This window comes from Entelurus aequoreus, linkage group LG01 (genome assembly GCF_033978785.1).
Source record: "Entelurus aequoreus isolate RoL-2023_Sb linkage group LG01, RoL_Eaeq_v1.1, whole genome shotgun sequence".
Classification (NCBI taxonomy): domain Eukaryota; kingdom Metazoa; phylum Chordata; class Actinopteri; order Syngnathiformes; family Syngnathidae; genus Entelurus; species Entelurus aequoreus.
In genome coordinates this window covers 94,635,289-94,662,360 of record NC_084731.1, presented here as the reverse complement: position 1 = coordinate 94,662,360, position 27,072 = coordinate 94,635,289, and positions in this window count along the sequence as shown.

Below are 27,072 nucleotides of genomic sequence, written 5' to 3'. Positions count from 1 at the left end.
TTAGCCTTGCTCAACGGGTCTTCTACAAACGTCATTTGCAGTCAATGCTGACCTCTCCATCCCATCACTCAAACGGGTCCATGTGCAACATAAACAATTTCCTAGTTCCTATTGTTACACGCTGGAGACAGTGTTGCCAGATCTCACAAGATAAATATAAAACAATATAAAAACAAACCCAAAGTCGCTTATAATAAGCAGATTTGGCAACACTGGATGGAGAAGCAGCCTAAAGTCCAGTCACGAAGAAATGTCGTACAATGTTAGTACATCTTTTTATAAAACTACTGCAGTTGTTTGTAGTATATTTTATTGTATTGTTTTTCTAACTCTTTTTCATATCTAACAATGTTAAAAGTGATTCAGGTGTACTGGAGAGGAGGCTACGCCGGATAGTCGAACCTCGGATTCAGGAGGAACAGTGTGGTTTTCGTCCTGGTCGTGGAACTGTGGACCTGCTCTATACTCTCGGCAGGGTCCTTGAGGGTGCATGGGAGTTTGCCCAACCAGTCTACATGTGCTTTGTGGACTTGGAGAAGGCATTCGGCCGTGTCCCCCGGGAAGTCCTGTGGGGAGTGCTCAGAGAGTATGGGGCATTAGCCTTGCTCAACAGGTCTTCTACAAACGTCCTTTGCAGTCAATGCTGACCTCTCCATCCCATCACTCAAAGGGGTCCATGTGCAACATAAACAATTTCCTAGTTCCTATTGTTACACGCTGGAGACAGTGTTGCCAGATCTCACAAGATAAATATAAAACAATATAAAAACAAACCCAAAGTCGCTTATAATAAGCAGATTTGGCAACACTGGATAGAGAAGCAACCTAAAGTCCAGTCACGAAGAAATGTCGTACAATATTAGTACATATTTTTATAAAACTACTGCAGTTGTTTGTAGTATATTTTATTGTATTGTTTTTCTAACTCTTTTTCATATCTAACAATGTTAAAAGTGATTCAGGTGTACTAGAGAGGAGGCTACGCCGGATAGTCGAACCTCGGATTCAGGAGGAACAGTGTGGTTTTCGTCCTGATCGTGGAACGGTAGACCTGCTCTTTACTCTCGGCAGGGTCCTTGAGGGTGCATGGGAGTTTGCCCAACCAGTCTACATGTGCTTTGTGGACTTGGAGAAGGCATTCGACCGTGTCCACCGGGAAGTCCTGTGGGGAGTGCTCAGAGAGTATGGAGTCTGATTGTGGCGGTCTGCTATCTGTATGATCAGTCAGAGCTTGGTCCGTATTGCCGACAGTAAATCGGACTCGTTTCCAGTGAGTGTTGGATTCTGCCAAGACTGCCCTTTGCCACGGATTCTGTTCATAACTTTTATGGACAGAATTTCTAGGCGCAGTCAGGGCGTTTGGTGGCTGCAGGATTAGGTCTCTGCTTTTTGCAGATGATGTGGTCCTGATGGCTTCATCTGGCCAGGATCTTCAGCTCTCACCGGATTAAATTGATTTGAAATCATTTCAATAGAGACGCTGATTTGAGATACACGTGTATTGAGTTACGAGATCGCTCGTACTTCTTGTTATCGTACTTGTAAATTGACGTCCTATTGTACTTTAGAATAACCACATCCATTTTGCCCGATCAGCGTTTTAAAGTAAGTAAATTGTGGCTTCAACATTTACTCCACTTCAGCTATAACCTGTGTTGGCTTTAAACGTGCCTTTGTGGGAAATTAGCTCATGTGAACTTTTTTTTTGGACTTCCCACCAAGGCCTCGTTTCTCACATACTGCTGCACATAGCTGAATTAAAATCTATTATAGAATGTGACAGGGCCATTAAGAAGATGGATGGTGAGGGCTCTCTTAGGGTTTGGCTCACTCTTTGTCCACCGGGCTTTGCTTCTTCACAAAAGCTCGGCCCCCTGGCAGCCCCCTGCTGGGTGCCGGGCTTCATCCCTGGGGTGGAGTTCCTGGCAAGGGTGTTTGTACATAAAAACGGTGTGTGCCATGTAGGGTCAATCTAACTCAGCTTTGTAGGGTCCTTGTTGGAGGACAGGAGATGAGGGACGAAGCAGTGTGGAGATATGATGGATGAAATGGATGAAGGCACTACCTCGCCAAGCTCCGTTGAAAAAAAGGCAATGATTCAACCAAACACTGAGCACCTGTCAGCTTGTTTGCGCTAACTCCTGTTCATGCGTTTATCTCCCCACTATCTTGGGAGATGTCTGGTCGCCATGGATATGTTTGGCCTACACACACTCATTATTCTCTAGTTCATTTTATGAAATGTGACACACATACCCTTTGCTCTGTTTGCAAACGCTTATTATTCATCTTCGGTTCAGGTGTATCCACAGAAACAGTCCAAGGTTTTGCCATCGATTTCCGTGACACGTTTGTTATTTTGCACACTATCGTGATGTCTGAATGGTACCAAGGACATACTTCTTCAGAGCTCTATTGAGAGTAAAAACAATTGTTTTCCATCTTCTTCACTTCATGATCAGAAATTCTGCTGTAGCGGGGGAAGAATACTGTCAGGACTTAATAAGGTGAGAGGAAGTTGCAGAGGGAACTGTTTTTATTCCATTCTTGCAAAAGATTTTAGGAGTTCATGGTGGTGCGTGGTGGTCATCGATCACCCCTGTTGACCAATTACTGCGCTGGCCGACTGGCTTTTGCGCAGGCTGCAGAGAAAACAACGGAATCAATCGATATCTGGCAACTAAATTATTAAAAGTCTGAGATTTCAATTTCGTCCACGAGCACACCTACAACAGTGGTCACCAACATGTTGGAGCCCAAGATCAAGATAGTTGGAAAGCATGAAAAACAATACATACGGATATTCGAAGAAAAAGTTCTTAATATAGCTGTCAAAGTTAATAGGTTAGTCAAATGATCGCGTTAATTGCAATTGATTAATTACAGTAATATTTAATAGCGTTAGTCTGATGTTTAAAGGCTATTAAAGCTGAGATTTGAATAGTAACATTGAGACAAAGCGTAGCACAGCAGACATCACATTTGCTCTGAGATTAAACACAACTCTAGCTTGTTAGCTTCTTGTTGTGATATAGACTAAACATCAAATCTCAGATTTGTTCACAAAAAAATGTATTTCCGATGTTCCTTACTTTGTAAAGCAGGGGTGTCCAAAGTGCGACCCGGGGGCCATTTGCGGCCCGCAGCTAATTGTTTACCGGCCCGCCACATGTTCTGCAAAAATTGCAAAATTGATAATATTGCAAAAATTTAAAAAAACATTTTAAAAAAGTGGAATGAGGTGAAATCTAACAAGAAAAAGTTGCAATGTTGACGCAAAGCTGCCATGCAGGCTGTTTTTTTTCTTTTGTCTTTGTTTATTTTTCTTTTTTTTTGCCATTGCTAAAAAAAAAATTAAAAAAAAGACTAAAAATCCATGTTATAATGAATTATTACTTAAAAAATATCACTTTAAAATGTTTTATGTGGAAACAAATATTGCATATATTGTGTGGTTGCCATAAAAAAAACATCAAAGTTTTATTTGACCAAAGAGCATAGTACAAACAAAATAATAGTTCAAACGTAAAATCGACAGATATATCTGAAGTTGATCTCGTAATTTAAGTGTTAAAAGTTAAAAAAAACCTAATAAAAATGTATCACTTTAATAGTGGGGGACCTTTTGGATACCATATATATTTAGTAGGATTTTATTTAACATTTCACTGTGATTACTCAAAAATATTAAAGAATTAAAATCAATGGTGTCCTGCATTATGGATCTTTTAGGGCTCTAATTACTAAATACTGCATATTTCAGTTTTACTATAAAAAACAAAGTTGTCTTTGACAGAAAAGGCATAAAACCTTTTTTTTTTTTTTTTACTTTATATCAACCTGAAGTTGATATAGAGATTTACTGTAAGCGTTAAATACAAAATAATAATAATTTGACTTATTTTTTTACATTTTAATGACTGAGACCCTTTATGGTCCCCGGGAGCCCTAAAGGTTAAAAAAAAAAAAAAATCCATATATTTTGTTAAGGTTTGAAAATGAAAAATATCAAAATGGCCCCCGCATGCTTAAATGTTTCCGTGTACGGCCCTCAGTGGAAAAAGTTTGGACACCCCTGTTGTAAAGTAACCACCTAATACAAATGACAGAGATCATTAAAAACTACTACTTTGAAATGCCAATGCATACACTGCATCTTACTCTTAGCAAAATTATTTTTGATGAAGAATACTGTCAGTTATAAAATGGACTTTGTAGAGAGTAATTAAAAAAAAACACTGAAACAGAATCATTTTAGCTGTTGTAGCTAATTATGGCACATTTACTGTGCGCATCAATATGCATTGTCTTAATCTGATAAAATGATTATAAATATAGAGTTTCCTTTGGAAGGCAAAGCTTCTGTCTTAAACTTTCTGTAGACAGAAATGTAGCATATAATTGTGTCATGATCCGTTGCTCGGATCATGTTTTGTTTAGTTTTGACTCCATCAGTTTTGTTTTCAGCACCCTTGAGTTTGTGTGTTTTGGTTACCATTGGTGCTGACTAGTTTCACCTGCCTCTGATTAGTGTCCAGGATGCCGGGCACTAATCAGAGAGCTACTTATTCCCGTTTCTCGCCACGCTAGGTCTGGCTTCATTATTGGCAGTATGCAAGAGTTACGTTGGATGACTTCTGGTTTTCTATGCTTTGATTCCTGTGCAGAATCTCGCCTCAGCTTCCCGTGCGACCGGCACGTGTCTCTTTTGTTTGTTTCCTGTAGTTTTGTATTTTGTATGATTTATGAGAATTAAATCATATTCTACCTGCACGCTTCGTCCTGAGTTTTCCGTCTGCATCCTGGGAGAAGGACCCCCGCAGTAAGATGTGATCCAATCGTGACATAATGGCATGCAAATAAATCAACTCCAACTTTGGAATCGATAAAGAACAAACTTAAATCTTCCGTTTAATATAATACTTGTGAAAATAAAAATGTAGCTTTGAGATGACTCTTTAGTTTTAATGGGTGGATAAAAACAGGCTTTTTGAAAATGTGACTGTTTTAATGTGACCGCTTTAGTGATCATTATCCACTGTGCTTATTTCTTAAGATACATGGTACCTTGTGTAAATCAGTCTTTTTCAACCACTGTGCCGCGGCACACTAGTGTGCCGTGAGATACAGTCTGGTGTGCCGTGGGAGATGATCTCATTTCACCTATTTGGGTTAAAAATACTTTTTGCAAAACAGTAATTATAGTCTGCAAATGATATGTTGTTGTTGAGTTTCGGTGCTGTCTAGAGCTCGGCAGAGTAACCGTGTAATACTCTTCCATATCAGTAGGTGGCAGCAGGTAGCTAATTGCTTTGTAGATGTGGGAAACAGTGGTAGGCAGTGTGCAGGTAAAAGGTGTCTAATGCTTAAACCAAAAATAAACAAAAGGTAAATGCCCCTAAGAAAAGGCATTGAAGCTTAGGGAAGGCTATGCCGAACGAAACTAAAACTAAACTGGCTACAAAGTAAACAAAAACAGAATGCTGGACGACAGCAAAGACTTACTGTGGAGCAAAGACGAAGTACATCCGAACATGACATGACAATCAACAATGTCCCCACAAAGAAGGATAACAACAACTGAAATATTCTTCATTGCTAAAACAAAGTAGATGTGGGGAATATCACTCAAAGGAAGACATGAAACTGCTACGGGAAAATACCAAAAAAAGAGAAAAAGCCACCAAAATAGGAGCGCAAGACAAGAAGTAAAACACTACACACAGGAAAACAGCAAAAAAGTCCAAATAAGTCAGGGTGTGATGTGACAGGTGGTGACAGTACACCTACTTTGAGACAAGAGCTATATTGATGCATGCTTGGTTATGCTTTAAAGTCATATCCAACAATTGCCACGACTTTTTTACTGTTGTTCGTTTTTTAATGATTTCTGCTGGTGGTGTGCCTCCGCATTTTTTCAACGCAAAAAATGTGCATTGGCTCAAAAAAAGTTGAAAAACACTGGTGTAAATGATCCCACCACAGTAAGCATATTTTTAGTGGGAGTTTGTTGTAGGTTGTTCGCCTCGTTGCATTTCCCGCACTCTGCATTATGCTTCGATATCAGACGCTGGAATAAGTTTGTTGTGCTGCTGTCTTTTTAAAACAAACTGCACAGATTTGCAGCCACGTTTGTTGCTGCGAGTCTAAACCACTCACAACACTTTTCCTTTCTTTGGAACTAACAGCTTGTTCATGTTTGCCTTAGCATTAGCCATGTTTTGCTAGGCACATATGATCTTCGCTAAGGAAGTAAGGGAGAGGTTGGAAGTTACAGGAGCTCCTGGGGGCCAAAAATTAGATTTTTTGTTTTTTAAAACTTCTGAAACATAAAACTTGAATTTATATCAATTTATCGCCCAGACCTAAGAGCGCTCCTTTTAAACAAACAAAGTCCCCTGGGGTTGTTTTTTTTGTTTTTTTTTATGACTTGTCTGAATAAGCTTGGCGAGAGGACAAGAATTGAAGAACAACAATTTTTTCTAAAATGAAGTAAGTACAAAACTTTCGCAACAACAGAGCTAGAAAGAAGACTGTGGCTTACAAAGTCTGGCGTGTTCTCTCTAGACCAGGGGTCGGCAACCCAAAATGTTGAAAGAGCCATATTGGGCCAAAAATACAAAAAACAAATCCGTCAGGAGCCGCAAAAAATGAAAAGCTGTATAAAAGTATTATAATGAAGGCAACACATGATGTAAATGTCTATATTAGCTATATTAGACTACTATCAAAATGACTTTAAAAGTCTTATGTAAGTGTTACAATGAAGACAACACATGATGTAAGTGTCTATATTAGCTATAATAGCCTACTATCAAAATGACTATGTGTCGCAGGCTGAAACATGTTGACATGTAATATTTATTCTACACATTTTTACAACATTAGAAACCATTAGTAAATCAAAGGCCACTCAGAAGGTGAGATAACTCCTGGAAATTACTGGCTTTTTAATGGCCAAAAGGTATAGATGTTGTCTGGAACAACATGGCACACAAAACAACTATCTGAAATGCAGCCAATATTGCATACAGCTAATGTGTCATGATACATGCAAAACTAAATGATATACAAAGAGGATAAACGTAAAGGATATTAAATGCGCTACAAATATACCTACAAATGAGGCATAATGATGCAATATGTACATACAGCTAGCCTAAATAGCATGTTAGCATAGATTAGCCTGCAGTCATGCGTTGACCAAATATGCCTGATTAGCAAGTCAATAACATCAACAAAGCGCACCTCTGTGCATTCACGCACAGTATAAAACTTTTGGTGGACAGAATGAGACAAAGAAGGAGTGGACGATTTTACATGTAAACAAACTGTTGCGTCACAGTCCACACTATGGTGAGTTCAAGAACCGCCGAAATTAGCAGGACAAAACAGTGCTAGAGAGCGCTAAAGAGCCGCGGGTTGCTGACCACCACTCGGGATGGTCCGTTTGCACTCATGCTTTTGTCCACCTTCAAAGTCAATCAATCAAAGTTTTATTACCCTAAATCACGAGTGTCTCAAAGGGCTGCACAAGCCGCGACGACATCCTGGGCTCAGATCCCACATCAGGGCAAGGAAAAACTCAAGCCAATGGGCTACGATGAGAAACCTTGCTGCCCTCCCTGGCGGAGTTGTTTAGGCGTTTTCAAACAGAACCAAAAGTTAACCTTGGTGTGGGTTTTGGACACACACACACACACACACACACACACACACACACACACACACACACACACACACACACACACACACACACACACACACACACACACACACACAATCGCCCACCCTCCCTTTTCTTCCCTGGCACCTCTTGTCACCATCGAAACCAATTAAGATACTATGTGTGCATATTTGCAAAGCTGAAAACATCACATTTACTCATTTTGTCCTTTTAAAAAAAGGAACAAAGTGAAAAGGCAGTGAGACTCCCTGTGCATACCACTCTGCTTCAAGGTGGAGAACATTCCCCTAACACTAGCAAACGATGGTTATTAATGACAGAAGAGGAGAGTTGTTATTGCAGGAACTAATCCATGTGTTACTATATCGCAGCCTTAACGATTTGTGTGGCTGTCAGCTCAAGGATTTTCTTTGAGAATGCATGCCATGCAACAAGTGTCCTTGGGGAGCCGGTGCAGCGTACGTCCGCACCTCCGCACAGAGGTATTATCCAAGTCTCACAGACTGAAGTATTAATGCAACAAAATGCATATCTGTAAAGCAGAAAAATGCACACGCATATCTAAGAGTCAAAATGCTAGCATCCAGTAATAGTCCAAACAAAGTCAACGAGAGCCTGACAGTCCGTGTTTCCAGAGTGTCACTGAACACACCACATTGCTAGGATAATTCTAGCCTTGGGCTATTCAACTAAATTGTTTTGGGCACCACATTCCTAGAAAGCTAAGGACCAGCGGGGGCCACAGACTTCTCCCTTCACTATTATTCTTATTGTGAGGACCAGCTGCCTCTGTATTGGACGTTTGATTTTGGTGTATTTTTATTTCGGTTACAAATTTACGAAAAAATAGCCTTATTATGCAAATAAAAGTGGCCTTTTGGAGTGTACAATGTCCAAACACAAGTATCTGCTAGTGTTTACACTGGTCCACACAGGAGGGCTGTCAGGTTCAAAAACTGATGACATCTATTAAACAGACAAGAAGCAAGGAATCATGCAGAGACAGAGTTCAATTTAGCTCATGAGGAGAACGCATGGAGCTGCACACTTAGTCACAGACTAAGTCATGACTTTTCTGCAAGGAAGCTTCACAAGTCACTAGTCAGCTAGAATCTGATTAGTTCAATTAAGGACACTTATTATGAGTGTCTAGCTTGTGTGCTACTGTGTGCTTAGCTGCTGTGGAGCTGCTACCCCATAGTAGACTTTAGCCTACCATGCTTACCCTTTGTTAATCATTTCAAAAAATACAACAAAAGGCCAACCTTGTGTGCTTATTGGAGGACATTTTAGCTGTCCATATTGTTTCTGATCATGGAAATGTATAAGAAACAAAAAAACAATGAAAGTGTCAACTGTATATGGCTTGTATATACACATTTTTATGAAAGGAATACAAATAAATGACGATGACGATAGTGTAGATTTTAGATGTATTGCGAATATAGGACTGATATCCGATATCAATATCGGATTGAACCCCTCTAAATAATAATCAAGGTGCCACTAATGGGAATGAATGCTGCGCAATAGCCTATTTTTCAGATACTGGATGTTTTCAAATTGATATTTCTATCCATTTTCATTGAAGTCATAGTTGTAATTGGTTTACCTGGGCTTAACCTTGGACAATAAACTCACCTTTGATCAGCACACCACGGACATTCAAAAATGAAGTCAACAAAGACTGTCAGCCATCCGAAAACTTAAAGGACTATACGTTGCACCTCATCTCCTGTTATTACTTTACCAAAGCATTGTTCAACCCATCCTTATGTACTGTTACACATGTTTTTTTACCATGCTTTCTGTTACCAACCGGACCAAACTCACACGCATTACAAACATAGCAGCTAAAATCATCGGCCTACCCACACCCAACATTTTAGACTTAAACCACAGGTCCATCACTCCACTGGCAAAAAACAATAGTCCAGGATATCACTCACCCACTACACCAATACATCATCCCACTACCATCAGGGCGCAGGTACAAAACTATCAAATTCCGGAGGGCCCGCCTCAGGAAAAGCCTTATCCCTGCAGCTATAGCCGCCCTTAACAGCAGGCCCGGCCGACCTGTCTGACAAGCCTGTAAATGTGTGTTGGTCATGTATGATGTCTTTTTGTTATTTTATTGTGATGTGTAACGTCTATTGTTCAAATGTACGGCAGTGACAATGAATTTCCCCAAGGGGACCAATAAATCTAAATCTAATCTAATGAATGCTGCGCAATAGCATATTTTTCAGATACTGGATGTTTTCAAATCGATATTTCTATCCATTTTCATTGAAGTCATAGTTGTAATTGGTTTTCCAATACAAATCTTTATCATGACAGCAGGATCTTTTCTGCTCGTCTCTGGCCAGACCATGAATTTTCTGCAAGGAAGCTTCACAAGTCACTAATCAGCTAAAATCTGATTAGTGACTTGTTCAATTAAGGACACTTATTGTGCATGTCTGGCTTGTGTGCTATTCTGTGCTTAGCTGCTGTGTAGCTGTTAGCCTCCAGTAGACTATAGCCTACCATGTTTACCTTTTGTTAATAATACAAATGTAAACAATACAACAAAATACCAACCTTGTGTGCTTATTGGAGGACATTTAGCTGTCCATATTGTATGAGTGTAGATTTTAGATGCAAACTTAAACTTTATATATATATTTTTTTGGCGAATATTGCTATGGCTGATATCTAGGGATGTCCGATAATATCGGCCGATAAATGCTTTAAAATGTATTATCGGAAAGTATCGGTATCGGTCTCAAGATTATCGATATCGGTTTCAAAAAGTAAAATTTATGACTTTTTAAAACGTCGCTGTGTACACGGACGTAGGGAGAAGTACAGAGCGCCAATAAACCTTAAAGGCACTGCCATTGCGTGCCGGCCCAGTCTCACGATATATACGGCTTTATGCAACAGCCATACAGGTCACACTGAGGGTGGCCGTATAAACAACTTTAACACTGTTACAAATATGCGCCACACTGTGAACCCACACCAAACAAGAATGACAAACACATTTTGGGAGAACATCCTCACCGTAACACAACATAAACACAACAGAACAAATACCCAGAACCCCCTGCAGCACTAACTCTTCCGGGACGCTACAATATACACCCCCGCTACCACCAAACCCCGCCCGTTTGTTAATTCCACGACTGTATATATCGGTATCGGTTGATATCGGAATCGGTAATTAAGAGTTGGACAATATCGGAATATCGGATATTGGCAAAAACAACATTATCGGACATCTCTACTGATATCCGATTTCAAAATCGGATTGAACCCCTCTAAATAATAATCAAGGTGCCACTTATGGGAATGAATGCTGCACAATCATATTTTTCAGATACTGGATGTTTTCAAATCGATATTTCTATCCATTTTCACTGGCGTCGTAGTTGTAATTGGTTTTCCAATACGAATATTTATCATGACAGCAGGATCTTTTCTGCTCGTCTCCGGCCAGACCATGACTTTTCTGCAAGGAAGCTTCTTCACAAGTCACTAATCAGCTAGAATCAGCCAACAATCTGGATGGAAATAGCTTGTGTAGTTTTTGTCTCCATGTAAGGTGGTAGTTTCCAAACTGCTGGCTGCATTGGCAGGAGGAGCTTATTTGGCAAGAGACACCATCATCATCCAACGCCGCCTGACCTCTCAGTCCTTTTCACCAGCTAATTGTCTTTAACTTTGAACGTGTCTCGCTGGGCCAGCGGCTGACACACATACAAACGCCGACACGCACATTCCCGCCCATATGGCATCGTTTAAATTTCCTGGCAACGTTTTGTGTTTACCGGGACAACAAAGCTCGTCGCTGGCCCGCGATGAGGAAAACAACGGCGTCCAAGTTAGTAGTCATGCTGACAGTTAATTCCATGGCTATTGTTGCAGCCATAAAAGGTCACGAGAGGTCTCCGACCGGACTGGATGCCGTCTTATATTTAGTGCTCATTGTTATCTCAATGTTGTGTCCGAGGCCTTGGTAGTGGACCTATTTGATGCTTGAATAGCAGGAGGTGTTTCAGGTTAATCCTCCGATAAGCACTTACAGTATAGTCTCCATTATGAAATAATGAGTGGATTAGTCTTGTAAATAGTGTTGTCGCCTGCAGAGGAACACGAGCTCGGCTGATTCATGTATGTGTGCTCACAGCAAGTGAGGCACTAATACCTTTTGAATAGTTTATCTTTTTTCTTTTACTTGAAATTGATGCTCTAATCCAGTGGTCCCCAACCTTTTTGTAGCTGCGGACCGGTCAACGCTTGAAAATGTGTCCCACGGGCCAGGGGGAACACTTTTTTAATTGTATTTATTTATTTTTTTAATTTTTATTTTTATTTGTATTTATTTTATTTTTTTTCATAAATAAATACAATCATGTGTGCTTACGGACTGAATCCCTGCAGACTGTATTGATCTATATTGATATATAGTGTATATATTGTGTTTTTTTTGTTGATTTAATAAAAATACAAATACATTTTTAAAAAAAAATTTTTTTTAATTTTGCGGCCCGGTAATCCACAGGTGTCAAACTCAAGGCCCGGGGGCCAAATCTGGCCCGCCACTTTATTTTATGTGGCCCGCGAAAGCCTCGAAACAATATGCGTTAATAAAATGCTTAACCTTTTCTTACTAAATATATTTGTTCTTTCACCTTTTAACATTAAAAATCATGTACTGCATGCAGTTGCATATCTTTTAAAATTCAATATTATCAAAGTCTAAATATTATATTGTCATGTATTCCAAAAAATATTTTTTGTTAAAATAAAGATAAATAATCTGCTTGACTTATGATTTCAAAACAAATCATCAATAAAATTGTAGACTGTAAAATGGCAATATATTTTAGGGTTAAATTCCGTCGACTGAGCTTTTTACCGTAAAATCAACTTTAGCACTGTTTTTTTTCCATATACAGTAAGACACTAAAACATTAAAAAAAAAAACATTAAAACAACAAGATTTTACGTTAAAAACAAACAAACTGGCAGCTCTTTTGGTTGAATTTTACCGCTAAAAACAGTGGTGTTGTTTTTCCATTGCATTTATTAAAAAAAATGTTATATGCTGTAAAAAAAACAAAAAAAACTGCTTTTATTGTAAAATTCTGGTGACTGAGCTGCCAGTTTTTAAAGTCAAATGTAAATATTTTTTTTGCAGTTTATGTAAAAAAAAATATTGTTAATGTATTATCTATATATCAGAATCAGAATCAGAATCAGAATCAGCTTTATTGTCATTACGCACGGTAACGAGATTGAGGCCATTCCATACAGTGCGATAGAAATTAAAAAAAATATCCATCCATTCATCCATTTTCAACTCCAAACATATTGCTGGGTATTGTGGCCAAACAGCAAATTTGTGGTATCATCCAAAACTAATGTAAAGTATACAAACAGAAGAATAAATGATTATTACATTTTAACAGCAGTGTAGATAGAACATGTTAAAAGAGAAAGTAAGCAGATAATAACAGTAAATAAACGAATAGATTAATAATGAATTTTCTACCATTTGTCCTTCATAATTTTGACATGTTACTGCATATGTCAGCAGCTAAATTAAAATTGTTTGCTTACTACTAAAAGACAAGCTGTCTTGTATGTTCACTATCTTATTTAAGGACAAACTTGCAATAAGAAACATATGTTTAATGTGCCGTAATATTCTTTGTTAAAATAAAGCCAATTATGCCATTTTTTGTGGTTCCCTTTATTTAGAAAAGTACCAAAAAGTATCAAAATAATACTGGTACCGGGACAACACTACTGTCTGTGTTGACTAATGCTATTACTTGATATACTTATTACCATAACTGTTAACCGCACATGAGTTTTCCGGGAGACTCCCGAATTTCAGTGCCTCTCCCGAAAACCTCCCGGGACAACCATTCTCCCGAATTTCTCCCGATTTCCAGCAGATTTTCCTCCATATAAAGGAGCTCGGTGCGCAACTGCACACACAACAAGAAGGAGACTATTATATATGTCTCCGTTATCCATAGGTTTATCTATAACCCATAAAGTAGGCCGGCACGGAGCTATTGCTCAGCGTGTGTTTATTCCAGCCGGCACGTTAATACACTGACACACAACATCCGGATTCCCCATCATGCATTGCTTCAAAACTACGGCAAGTAGTAATGTCCAAAAAAAGATAGGGACAGAGAATAGAACGAGGATGGACAATTCAACCTAAACTCACTACTTTCCTGCAAATTAAATTTCACAGATGCTGCCCATACCTATGCTCCTTCAAAGGCTGTGCTACTGGCTGCAAAGCATTGCACTTTCAAATACAACAATGAGTAGAGAGGAGTGTTATGTGTGTGTATATGCGTAAATAAATGAACACTGAAATTCAAGTATTTCTTATATATATATATATATATATATATATATATATAAGAAATACTTGAATTTCAGTGAATTCTAGCTATAAATATACTCCTCCCCCCCTTAACCCCCCCCCCAATCTCCGGAATTCGGAGGTCTCAAGGTTGGCAAGTAAGCGCACATGTATCTGTGAGTTCCTCGCAAACAAGATAAAAAGAAACACACACACACACACAAGTTGCAGCAGTGGCCTCCTTTTGAAAGATTTCAGTTGTTTATGTGAGAGCATTTCAGTAGTGTGTGTATAAGAGTGTTTCAGTAGTGTGTGAGAGAGAAAAACAATTCAGTTGTTTATGTGAGAGCATTTCAGTAGTGTGTATAAGAGTGTTTCAGTAGTGTGTGTGTGTGTGTGTGCGTGAGAAAAACATTTCAGTTGTTTATGTGAGAGCATTTCAGTAGTGTATGTAAGAGTGTTTCAGTACGGTGTGTGAGAGAAAAACATTTTAGTTGTTTATGTGAGAGCATTTCAGTAGTGTGTATAAGAGTGTTTCAGTAGTGTGTGTGTGAGAAAAAGATTTCAGTTGTTTATGTGAGAGCATTTCAGTAGTGTGTATAAGAGTGTTTCAGTAGTGTGTATAAGAGTGTTTCAGTAGTGTGTGTGAGAAAAAGATTGCAGTTGTTTATGTGAGAGCATTTCAGTAGTGTGTATAAGAGTGTTTCAGTACGGTGTGTGAGAGAAAAACATTTTAGTTGTTTATGTGAGAGCATTTCAGTAGTGTGTATAAGAGTGTTTCAGTAGTGTGTGTGTGAGAAAAAGATTTCAGTTGTTTATGTGAGAGCATTTCAGTAGTGTGTGTATAAGAGTGTTTTAGAAGTGTGTGTGTGAGAGAAAAACATTTCAGTTGTTTATGTGAGAGCATTTCAGTAGTGTGTATAAGAGTGTTTCAGTAGTGTGTGTGTATAAGAGTGTTTCAGTAGTGTGTGTGTGAGAGAAAAACATTTCAGTTGTTTATGTGAGAGCATTTCAGTCGTGTGTATAAGAGTGTTTCAGTAGTGTGTATAAGAGTGTTTCAGTAGTGTGTGTGTGAGAAAAAGATTTCAGTTGTTTATGTGAGAGCATTTCTGTAGTGTGTATAAAGAGTGTTTCAGAAGTGTGTGTGTGAGAGAAAAACATTTTAGTTGTTTATGTGAGAGCATTTCAGTAGTGTGTATAAGAGTGTTTCAGTAGTGTGTGTGTGTGTGTGTGTGTGTGTGTGTGTGTGTGTGTGTGTGTGTGTGTGTGTGTGTGTGTGTGTGTGTGTGTGTGTGTGTGTGTGTGTGTGAGAAAAATATTTCAGTTGTTTATGTGAGAGCATTTCAGTAGTGTGTATAAGAGTGTTTCAGTAGTGTGTATACGAGTGTTTCAGTAGTGTGTATAAGAGTGTTTCAATAGTGTGTATAAGAGTGTTTTAGTAGTGTGTATAAGAGTGTTTCAGTAGTGTGTATAAGAGTGTTTCAGTAGTGTGTGTTGGAGAAAAACATTTCAGTTGTTTATGTGAGAGCATTTCAGTAGTGTATGTGAGAGGTAATTCTGAATAATGTCCCTAACGGCCCCTCATAGCTGACAGTCAGCATGTAGTGCCACAGTGCACAGTTGTTTGCTCGCTCCATTATTCTGCAAACAGAAAAAACAACAAAAAAACGCTGTACACAATTCACTGGTGACATGACAGCGGCGTTGTAGCGGCTTCGTCTTTCCGGGCTATTTCCAGAAGTGCTTTAAAACTGCGCCCCGGTTACGTGGAAAACATTTGTTGCTTGCCAGATGCTTTGCAAAAACGCCAGCGTCCCCGACTCGCGTGGCAGCACTTGCACTCAATCCATCTTGCCGGGGAAGGGAAAGAGGCGCGGCCGCTATCAGCGTGTATCATGTCTGCTTCACATCCATCAGCGAGCTGCTGTTTGCCCACCGCCAGCCGAGTGCCCTGAGAGAACACTTCCACTTCTGCGAGGCAATTTGCCTCTGATTGTTTCCCCCCACGTTCCCTCGGCGGAGAGCGCGGATGCGAGCGTAGAGGGATCCGGGGGGCGGGGGGGGGGGTTCCAATTGTCGGGGGCGAGGGTGGCTAAATGGAGCATGCACATGAAGTCAGAGGCCATGTGTCGCGAGGCCACTTCTCCTGCTTAATACCACCAACCGGAGAGCTTAACGCAGACATGGCTGACCTCTAAAAGGAGGCCACTGCTGCAACCTGTGTGTGTGTGTGTGTGTGTGTGTGTGTGTGTGTGTGTGTGTGTGTGTGTGTGTGTGTGTGTGTGTGTGTTGTGTGTGTGTGTGTGTGTGTGTGTGTGTGTGTGTGTGTGTGTGTGTGTGTGTGTGTGTGTGTGTGTTTCTTTTTATCTTGTTTGCGAGGAACTCACAGCTACATGTGCGCTTACTTGCCAACCTTGAGACCTCCGAATTCCGGAGATTGGGGGGGCGGGGTTGAGGGGTGGAGTATATTTATAGCTAGCATTCACTGAAATTCAAGTATTTATTATATATATATATAAGAAATACTTGAATTTATGCTCTCACATAAACAACTGAAATCTTTTTCTCACACACACACTACTGAAACACTCTTATACACACTACTGAAACACTCTTATACACACTACTGAAACACTCTTATACACACTACTGAAATGCTCTCACATAAACAACTGAAATCTTTTTCTCACACACACACTACTGAAACACTCTTATACACACTACTGAAACACTCGTATACACATTACTGAAACACTTATACACACTACTGAAATGCTCTCACATAAACAACTAAAATGTTTTTCTCTCACACACACACTTCTGAAACACTCTTTACACACACTACTGAAATGCTCTCACATAAACAACTGAAATCTTTTTCTCACACACACACTACTGAAACACTCTTATACACACTACTGAAATGCTCTCACATAAACAACTGAAATGTTTTTCTCTTATACACACTACTGAAACACTCTTATGCACACTACTGAAACACTCTTATACACACTACTGAAACACTCACACACACTACTGAAACACTCATACACACTACTGAAATGCTCTCACATTAACAACTGAAATGTTTTTCTCTCATACACACTACTGAAACACTCTTATACACACTACTGAAATGCTCTCACATAAACAACTGAAATATTTTCTTACACACACACTACTGAATCACTCTTATACAAACTACTGAATCACTCTTATACACACTACTGAAACATTCTTATACACACTACTGAAACACTCTTATACACACTACTGAAATGCTCTCACATAAACAACTGAATTTTTTTTCTCACACGCACACTACTGAAACACTCTTATACACACTACTGAAATGCTCTCACATAAACAACTGAATTTTTTTTCTCACACGCACACTACTGAAACACTCTTATACACACTACCGAAACACTCTTATACACACTACTGAAACACTCTTATACACTACTGAAATGCTCTCACATAAACAACTGAAATCTTTTTATCACACACACACTACTGAAACACTCTTATACACACTACGGAAACACTCTTATACACACTACTGAAACACTCTTACATACACTACTGAAATGCTCTCACATAAACAACTGAAATGTTTTTCTCTCACACGCACTACTGAAACACTCTTATACACACTACTGAAATGCTCTCACATAAACAACTGAAATATTTTTCTCACACACACACTACTGAATCACTCTTATACACACTACTGAAACACTCTTATACACACTACTGAAATGCTCTTATACACACTACTGAAACACTCTTATACACACTACTGAAATGCTCTCACATAAACAACTAAAATGTTTTTCTCACACACACACTACTGAAACACTCTTATACACACTACTGAAATGCTCTCACATAAACAACTGAATTTTTTTTCTCACACACACACTACTGAAACACTCTTATACACACTACTGAAACACTCTTATACACACTACTGAAACACTCTTACATACACTACTGATAGGCTCTCACATACACAACTGAAATGTTTTTCTCTCACAGGCACTACTGAAACACTCTTATACACACTACTGAAACACTCTTATACACACTACTGAAATGCTCTCACATAAACAATTAAAATGTTTTTCTCACACACACACTACTGAAACACTCGTATACACACTACTGAAACACTCTTTAATACACTACTGAAATGCTCCCACATAAACAACTGAATTTTTTTTCTCACACACACACTACTGAAACACTCTTATACACACTACTGAAATGCTCTCACATGAACAATTAAAATGTTTTTCTCACACACACACTACTGAAACACTCTTATACACACTACTGAAACACTCTTTAATACACTACTGAAATGCTCCCACATAAACAACTGATTTTTTTTTCTCACACACACACTACTGAAACACTCTTATACACAATACTGAAATGCTCTCACATAAACAACTAAAATGTTTTTCTCACACACACACTACTGAAACACTCTTATACACACTACTGAAACACTCTTACACACACTACTGAAATGCTCTCACATAAACAACTGAAATCTTTTTCTCACACACACTACTGAAAGATTTCGGTTGTTTATGAGAGAGCATTTCAGTAGTGTGTGTGTGTGTGTGAGAAAAACATTTCAGTTGTTTATGTGAGAGCATTTCAGTAGTGTATGTATGAGTGTTTCAGTAGTGTGTATGAGTGTTTCAGTAGTGTGTATGAGTGTTTCAGTAGTGTGTATAAGAGTGTTTCAGTAGTTTGTATGAGAGTGTTTCAGTAGTGTGTGTGAGAAAAAGATTGCAGTTGTTCATGTGAGAGCATTTCAGTAGTGTGTATAAGAGTGTTTCAGAAGTGTGTGTGTGTGTGTGAGAGAAAAAAAATTCAGTTGTTTATGTGAGAGCATTTCAGTAGTGTGTATAAGAGTGTTTCAGTAGTGTGTGTGAGAGAGAAAACATTTCAGTTTATGTGAGAGCATTTCAGTAGTGTGTATACGAGTGTTTTAGTAGTGTGTGTGTGAGAAAAAGATTTCAGTTGTTTATGTGAGAGCATTTCAGTAGTGTGTATAAGAGTGTTTCAGTAGTGTGTGTGTGAGAGAGAAAACATTTCAGTTTATGTGAGAGCATTTCAGTAGTGTGTATACGAGTGTTTCAGTAGTGTGTGTGAGAGAAAAACATTTCAGTTGTTTATGTGAGAGCATTTCAGTAGTGTGTATAAGAGTGTTTCAGTAGTGTGTGTGAGAGAAAAACATTTCAGTTGTTTATGTGAGAGCATTTCAGTAGTGTATGTATTAGGTAATTCTGAATAATGTCCCTAGTCAGCATTGTTTCGGTGCTATAGGGAGGTGCTGCTCACATTAGCACAGGTGAAAGAGCGGGTGCACGGGTGTGGTAAGCAGGAGGTTTCTGCTGATGGGCAATTTTTTGTGTCCGCCTTTCCTTTTTGTGGTGAGCTTATTAAGCGGTCGCCATCTGCCAGCTTCCCACATCACTTGCAAATATCAGGCTGATTGACAGCGGTGATGTAACGGTGTGTGTGTGAGTGCAAGTATGTGTCAGATAGATAGACCACACTCTCCCACACACTGTTGTGACAGGTCGCACCTGTCCTTCAACGCAATGGCCAGGTGGGCCCTCTCCCTCATGGCACTGGCCCTGCTTGGTGGCAGTACCTGTGCACACACACACACACACACACACACACACACACACACACACACACACACACACACACACACACACACACACACACACACACACACACACACACACACACAAACACACACACACACACACACACTCTCACCGCATTTGCCATTTTGGTATGTGTTGCGGCGATCTGCCTGGAGGTGCGGCTGAAGGTGTGTGTGTGACAGCGGCTGTGCTGCTGCATGCGCGTCACAGCAGAAGCGCTGCTCCGCGGCGCGCCTCACCAGGTGCGCTCTCCAGCAGGTGAGCGCAATCAGACTGATGAGCAGCGCAGACAGGACAAAGCAAACAAACGCACCCGTTTCATTCAGTGTGCAGGACGGAGCTGAGAGCAGCAGAGACAGAGACGATCACTAAAACCACGAAAGCACTTCACAAACGCATGGGAAAAAGGACTCAAACCAAACGGACTACCGGTGAGCTCACCTCTTTCCACTGGACTGTTTAATCATGATCCGACTGTTGAAGTTTATGCGCTGTGATTGATGGCAGAGCTCAACTTCAGAAGAATGTTTATTTAGATAATTGAACTGTTAAATAAGGTACAATTGGTGCTTATTTTGTTTCTTTTCTTTATCTTATTCACCACAAATATTTGTTTTACTTGTAGAGACAAGAAATGGGCAATTAGGGCGCTTAAAGCCTTGTAAATGTAATTTGAAGTATATTAATATAGAGAGTGGATTTTGCTTTATTAAAAGGCAAAGTAAAACATTTAATTCATGTATAAAAATAGTATTTCTGTTAAAAGTGTTTATGTTAAAAACTACAGTAATATTGGTTTAAAATGCTTGATTTCATATGAATTAATAGAGAAGTGTCAAGTTAAACTTGTTGTAGAAATTCATGTCTAAAGTCTGTATACAATAATTTAGGCTAAAACTTAAGGTAAAACACGTTGCTTTAAAAGTAGATGGTTCTAACATGTGAACTATATTTCTGTTTATTTAAATGCCTAATTTACCTTATTAATCTAAGTTAATTAAGTTAAGTGAAATGCTGGTTAATGTGTATTAATTAATGTTAAAAATGTACTTACCTTTATAAAATACCTGAGTTAATGTACTTACTTTGTTTGTTGCAAAATGCTGTATTTTATTTAAAAGCTTTTATTCTTGTGTGTTTAAAGGTTTTTCACCTTCCAAGATTCCAGTTAATAAACTGAAATACGAGTGAAATCCTGAGCCTCATCGAGTCCTTCCTTTTCAAGTGTGGGAAGCCATGTCGTTATAAATACACCTGACAGTGAAAAACCGTCTGTGACCAGCAAAAGACTCCACTTGCGGCCACCACTGAGAGGGAGGACACTCCACCTGGGGCCTGGAGGACAAAGACTGCTGTCTGTCAGCCAAAGAGAGCAAGATGGCTGATCCAAAGCCAACAGATGAACTGAAAGTGGAGAGGGCCACAGCTAAGAGACAGTTCTCCCGCCTTGCCAACAACATTACGAGAACCTACATAGAGATGTCTAAGGAGGAGTTACAGGAGAACTTCAAGAAGCTGATGCTAGAGAGCTCTCGTGTCTTCGAGGCAAACGAAGAAGTGGAAGCCGCTTACATGGCAGACGCTGAGGAGCTGAGCGACCCCCAGAAAGCCGACATAGCAAAGACGGAGAAAGAATGTGAGCAGAAGACGAAAGAAGTCAAACTCCTAATCCGAGAGACGCTCTGGACCACATATGGAGAAAAGGAACTTTCCCTGGCTCTACAAGTTGCAGAGGCCGAATTCAGGAACGTCTCCTTCCAGCCAGACACAACTCTGGAGGCTTGTGAGTTCATGCTGACCCACCTACAGAAGTTGGTGGACAAGGCAAAGGAAGCGCACCAGAACTGGAACCACTGGGCTCCGCTTGCCGAGAAAAAGGACTTTGATTACCGTTTAAGAGAGCTCGAGGTGGTCCTTCCCAAGCTGGTGTCACAGAAGGCCCCCCTCATCCAAGCAGCAAGTATAAAGAAAGACGCTGGACCCCAGCCCATCTCAGCCCGCAGCTCAGCTCCAGTGGCAGCGATAAAGCTAAAGGCCACAGCCTTACCAAAGTTTGCCGGCAACCAGCGAAACTACTACAGATGGAGGAAGGAATGGGAGGCTCTGCAGAAGCAAGGTGAACCAACCGGATCTTCAGAGGTTAAGAAATTCCAACTACTGGATAGCCTTGATGAAAAGGTGGCCAGGGAACTACGTCTGTCAACGTACAGCTCAGCAGATGAGATCTTCAGAGTCCTGGAAAACCGGTTTGGGAACCAAGCCAGCATTGCTCTTGAGATCATAGAAGAGCTACAAGCAAGACCATCAGCCAGGAGCGGCCATCCAAGGAAAATCGTAGAGCTCATCCAAACTGTGGAAAAGGCCCTTTATGATCTAAACGAACTGGATAATGCAGACGCCTTAAAGAACCCACTGGTGATTAGATCCATCGAGAGCAAACTCCCAGAAACTCTGAAGAAAGACTGGCTCACCTATGCTGCTGACAGAGGAAACACTGTTAACCCCCAGAACCGCTTCGACAAGCTCATCACATTCCTAAAGTCCCAAGAATCTATATATGAGCAACTAGATCAACTGAGCAACGTCTTTGAACCCGCCAAGGAGCAGACTAAGCTCATCAAGTATGCCAGAACAAAGTCAGCCAAGTCCAGCAGTGAAACAGCAGGCTGCATCATTTGTGGTGACCCAAAGCACAGAAGAAGACTCTATTTCTGCAGAAGGTTTAGGATCAACCTAAAGCCATCGGAGAAGAGGGATGCAGCACAACAGCTCGGTGCCTGCAAGAGATGTCTCGAGGTCCACAGCAGCGACCCCTGCAGAAACACCACGTATCTGTGCGGGAACCCAGAGTGCAAAGACCAACACCATTACCTTCTCTGTCCAGTTGCCAGACCCCAGTCCCAAAGAACACCTAAATCCAGTCCAGTGAGAGCTGAGGGGAAAAGATACACCGAAGCTCAAAAAGACTTCCTATCCAGGCTTACCCCTGAGCTGGCGCAGCAGTGTCGAGACACCTTCTGCAACGTCACATCCAGAGCATACAACACCACAGCAGTTGAAAGAGGTCTTCTAGAGGAAAATGGCTTGCATGAGTATCCAGTGATCCTGATGCTCTTTGATGTCACTGCCAACGATGGACAGAGAATTGGGACCCTCATCGACCTGGCATCAGACACGAACTATATAACACATAGAGCTGCCAGCAAGTTGAACCTGAGAGGTGAAGATGTGACACTGGTGGTTTACGGCGTTGGAGGGATGAAGGTGTCTGTTGCAACTAAGCGCTACCTCCTCAAGATTCGGGTCAACACTCCGAGAGGGACCCTCAGGTCACATCAACTAATCTGCTATGGCCTTGATAAGATTGCAGAGTTTCACAGACATGTTCCAGCTATTAAGCTACAGAAAATCTTCCCAGATGTTCCCCTAAGAGACCTTGCTAGACCCAAAGAGGTGCAACTCCTGATCAGCCACAAGGAAGGCCAGCTAGTACCCCAGAAGGTTCGTTCTGTTGGCAACCTTGTGTTCTGGGACGGCCCCCTCGGCAAGACGATCGGAGGCACACACCCGGACCTCTTTGAAGAAGTCACCTTAATGGCCCACACATCAAAGACACACTTCGCAAGATCCATGAGAACTGCAGCAGTCAAATACAGTGAACTCATCTGTAGAGATCCAATCTCCTGCCAGTCTCCCGACAAGCCCCACACCCAGTCCAATACAGCCACTAGCAGCAGAGACTTTCTGAAGTGGTGGAAGTGGGAAAGTATTGGAGCTGCTTGTGAGCCAAGATGTGGAGGATGTCGCTGTGGGAATTGCCAACCCGGGGGAAAAGAAATGACACTGGCTGAAGAAAGAGAGATGGAGATAGTGAAGAACGGGTTGATGTATGTGAATGGAGACCATCACAGCCCTGATCCCCACTGGCATGCCAAGTATCCCTGGACAGAAGATCCAGCATCTCTACCCAACAACAGGAGAGCGGTTGAAGCCACATTCCTCAGGACAGAGAAGCAGCTGGCAAAGGAACCGGAGTTGAAGACAGCCTACATGTCACAAGTCCATGAAATGCTTCATCGCAAAGCTGCAGTGAAGCTATCCAAAGAGGTTCTGCAGAGTTGGACTGGGCCAGTGTGGTACATAAGTCACCTGATTGCACCAAATCCACATTCAGTCTCCACCCCAGTGAGGCTAGTATGGAACAGCAGCCAGAAGTACAGAGGCCTGAGTTTGAACGACATACTAATCAAAGGTCCTGACGTCCTGAACCCAATCAGAGCTGTCCTACTGAGGTTCCGAGCTGGTGTCTTTGCTGCCCTCGGTGACATCCGCAAGATGTACAACTCTGTCTGGTTGGAAGAGAGAGAGGTCCACCTGCACAGGTTCCTGTGGCGTGACACTGAAAAGGCTGAAATAGAAGACTTCGCCATAACAAGGGTCAACATGGGAGACAAACCTGCTGGTTGCATAGCCCAAGTCGCCATGAGAGAGACCGCCAACTTGCCTTCATTCAAACACTTCAAAGAAGAGAAACGTGTGATAGAGGAAGATGCATATGTGGATGATATCCTGACCTCTCACAACAACCTCCAGCACCTCAAACTCCTCACATCCAACATCGAACAGATCCTTAAAGCTGGAGGATTCATCATGAAGCCCTGGGTCTACTCCGATCAAAGTGGGAGGAAAGGGCCGAGAGGTGAGAAGATGGAGTCAAAGACCATGATCCTGCCAAACCAGCTCACTGAAGAGGATAACAAAGCCCTCGGCCTTGGTTACACCATTGAGGATGACACACTACATGTCATGGTTGCAGTGAACTTCTCCAAGAAGAAGAGGAAAATGCGCCTTGGTCAGGACTTACTGAGAGATGAAGTAAGAAGACAAACCCCAGATCCATTCACCAGAAGAGAACTGTTGAGCCAAGTCTCTGGTCTCTATGATCCACTCGGCCTCGTGGCTCCTGCAAAGCAGAAGGGAGCCATCCTCATCCGAAGAGCTTTTCAAGAAGCAAAAGTCATGTACTGCATAGAAGACACCTGGGATGCCGCCTTGTCCAAAGGACTCAGAGAAGATGCCATAAAGCTCCTAGAAGACTATGCAGAGCTGAGCCAACTCAGATTCACCAGACCCCTGACACCACCAAATCCACGTGCAAAACCAAGTGGCATCACCTTCTCTGATGGCAGTGAGCACGCATATGGCGCTGTGCTGTACCTACGCTGGAGCTGCAGCCATGGTGTTGTTGTGAGGCTAGTTGAATCTAAGGCCAAGCTGACCCCTCTCGACCACAAGGGTGACCCTGTGAAGGCGGAGATGTGTGGAGCAGTCTTTGCCGCCCGGTTGAAGAACTACTTCCAGAGACACTGCCGAATCGATGTTGAGAAGTGGTACCATCTCGTCGACAGTCAGACCGTCCTAGGCGCAATCCAGCGGGAGAGTTATGGTTACCAGACCTTCTTTGCCAACCGAGTCGGCGAGATCCAAAGCAGCACAAATGTCCAAGACTGGTGGTGGATTCCAGGGCCCGAGAACATTGCAGATATCATAACCAGAGGGGCCAGTCCAAATGACTTAACTGAGGAATCCGAGTGGCAGTCAGGTCCAAAGTTCCTTCGACTTCCTGAAAGTGAGTGGCCGAAGAAATCAGCCAAAGACGTCGCCGCACAAGCAAGAGACAATATCACAAAAATACAGAAGAAAACATTTGTCGCCGTACTCACCCGAAGTCAACAGAAAGCACAGGACCCAAAAAGAGTCCAAGAAACAGAGTCCAGATTCAGAAGACCACCTGCAGCAGCAGCAGTCCAAAAGCTACTGGACGAAAGGCGCTTCAGCAATCTAAGACGGCTGGTCGGGACAATAGTATGGACTTGGAGAGCAGTAAAGAAATTCCTGTGCCCCGGCGATAAAGAAAAGTGGGAGGCAGTACCTTCATCTGGTGTCATCACTGTGAACGAAAGAGAAGATGTGTTCAGAGACCTATGCTTGGCAGCACAGGAGGGCGTACACTTTCCAAACACAACAACAGACAGACTGGTTGTTTACAAGGACCAAACAAGCGGACTCCTGATGTGTGGTGGCAGGATCCAGACCTTCAGAGAAGACCACAGAGCTGTTTCCCTGCTACCGTTCCAGGCCTGGATCTCCACCCTCCTAGCCCGGGAAGCACACAGTGAGGGACATGAAGGAGTGGCAGGAACTACACTGCGGATGCGAAAGAAAGCATGGGTCATCAAAGGAAGAATTATTGCCCAAAAAGTTGTTGACAAGTGTGTCGTGTGCAAGAAAGCAAAAGCAAAGACCTGCCAGCAAATAATGGGAAACTTGCCTGAGGAGAGATCGAATCCGGCTGCACCATTTCAATTCACATCTGTCGACCTGTTCGGACCGTACCAAGTGAAGGATGATGTCAAGAGGAGGGTGAGCATGAAAGTATGGGGCGTGCTCTTCTGCTGCATGTCCAGCCGAGCCATCCATGTCGAACTGGCAAACACGCTAACAACGGAGAGCTTTCTACTTGCTTACCAGAGGTTCACTTCTGTCCGAGGCCATCCTCAGAAGATCTGGTCCGATCCAGGTACGAACTTTATTGGAGCAAAACCTGTCCTTGAAGAGATGTACAGTTACCTGAGACGACAAAACAAAGGATCACTAGAAGAATATGCTGCCAGGAATGGGACCGACTGGATGTGGAGAATCCTTCCAGCCGATTCACCTCACCGAAACGGTGCCGCCGAAGCTGCTGTCAAGATCACCAAAAGAGCTCTACAAAGCCTTGGTAGAGGAGAAGGCCTTGCCTTCAGTGAATTCCTGACTGTACTCAAGCTGGCCGGCAACCTTGCCAACGAAAGGCCTATCGACGCTAGAGTCCAGTGCCGTGAGGACGGCATCCAATACATCACTCCAAACACCCTGTTGCTTGGTCGAGCCACACAAAGTGGAGATTTCAAAACATTCGACTACACAACTTACCCCTTCAAAAGGCTGCAAGAGATTCAAATGCAAGTCAGCTACTTTTGGAAGTCCTGGAGCCAACTCGCAGGTCCAAACCTGTTCATCCGCAGTAAATGGCATACTGCTGAAAGAAATGCTGCCATTGGAGACATAGTGTGGCTCTGCGACCAAAATGCACTGAGGGGTCAGTTCAAGCTAGCAAGAGTTGTCAGTGTGAACGCAGATCCCAAAGGCATTGTCCGAGATGTCCACGTGAAAGTCTCTCCAAGTGGGTGCGTTCAGGTGAAGACTCCAAACCCTGTCGTTAAAGAGTCCAGGTCTAAGGAGAAGGACTTCCAGGGCACCAT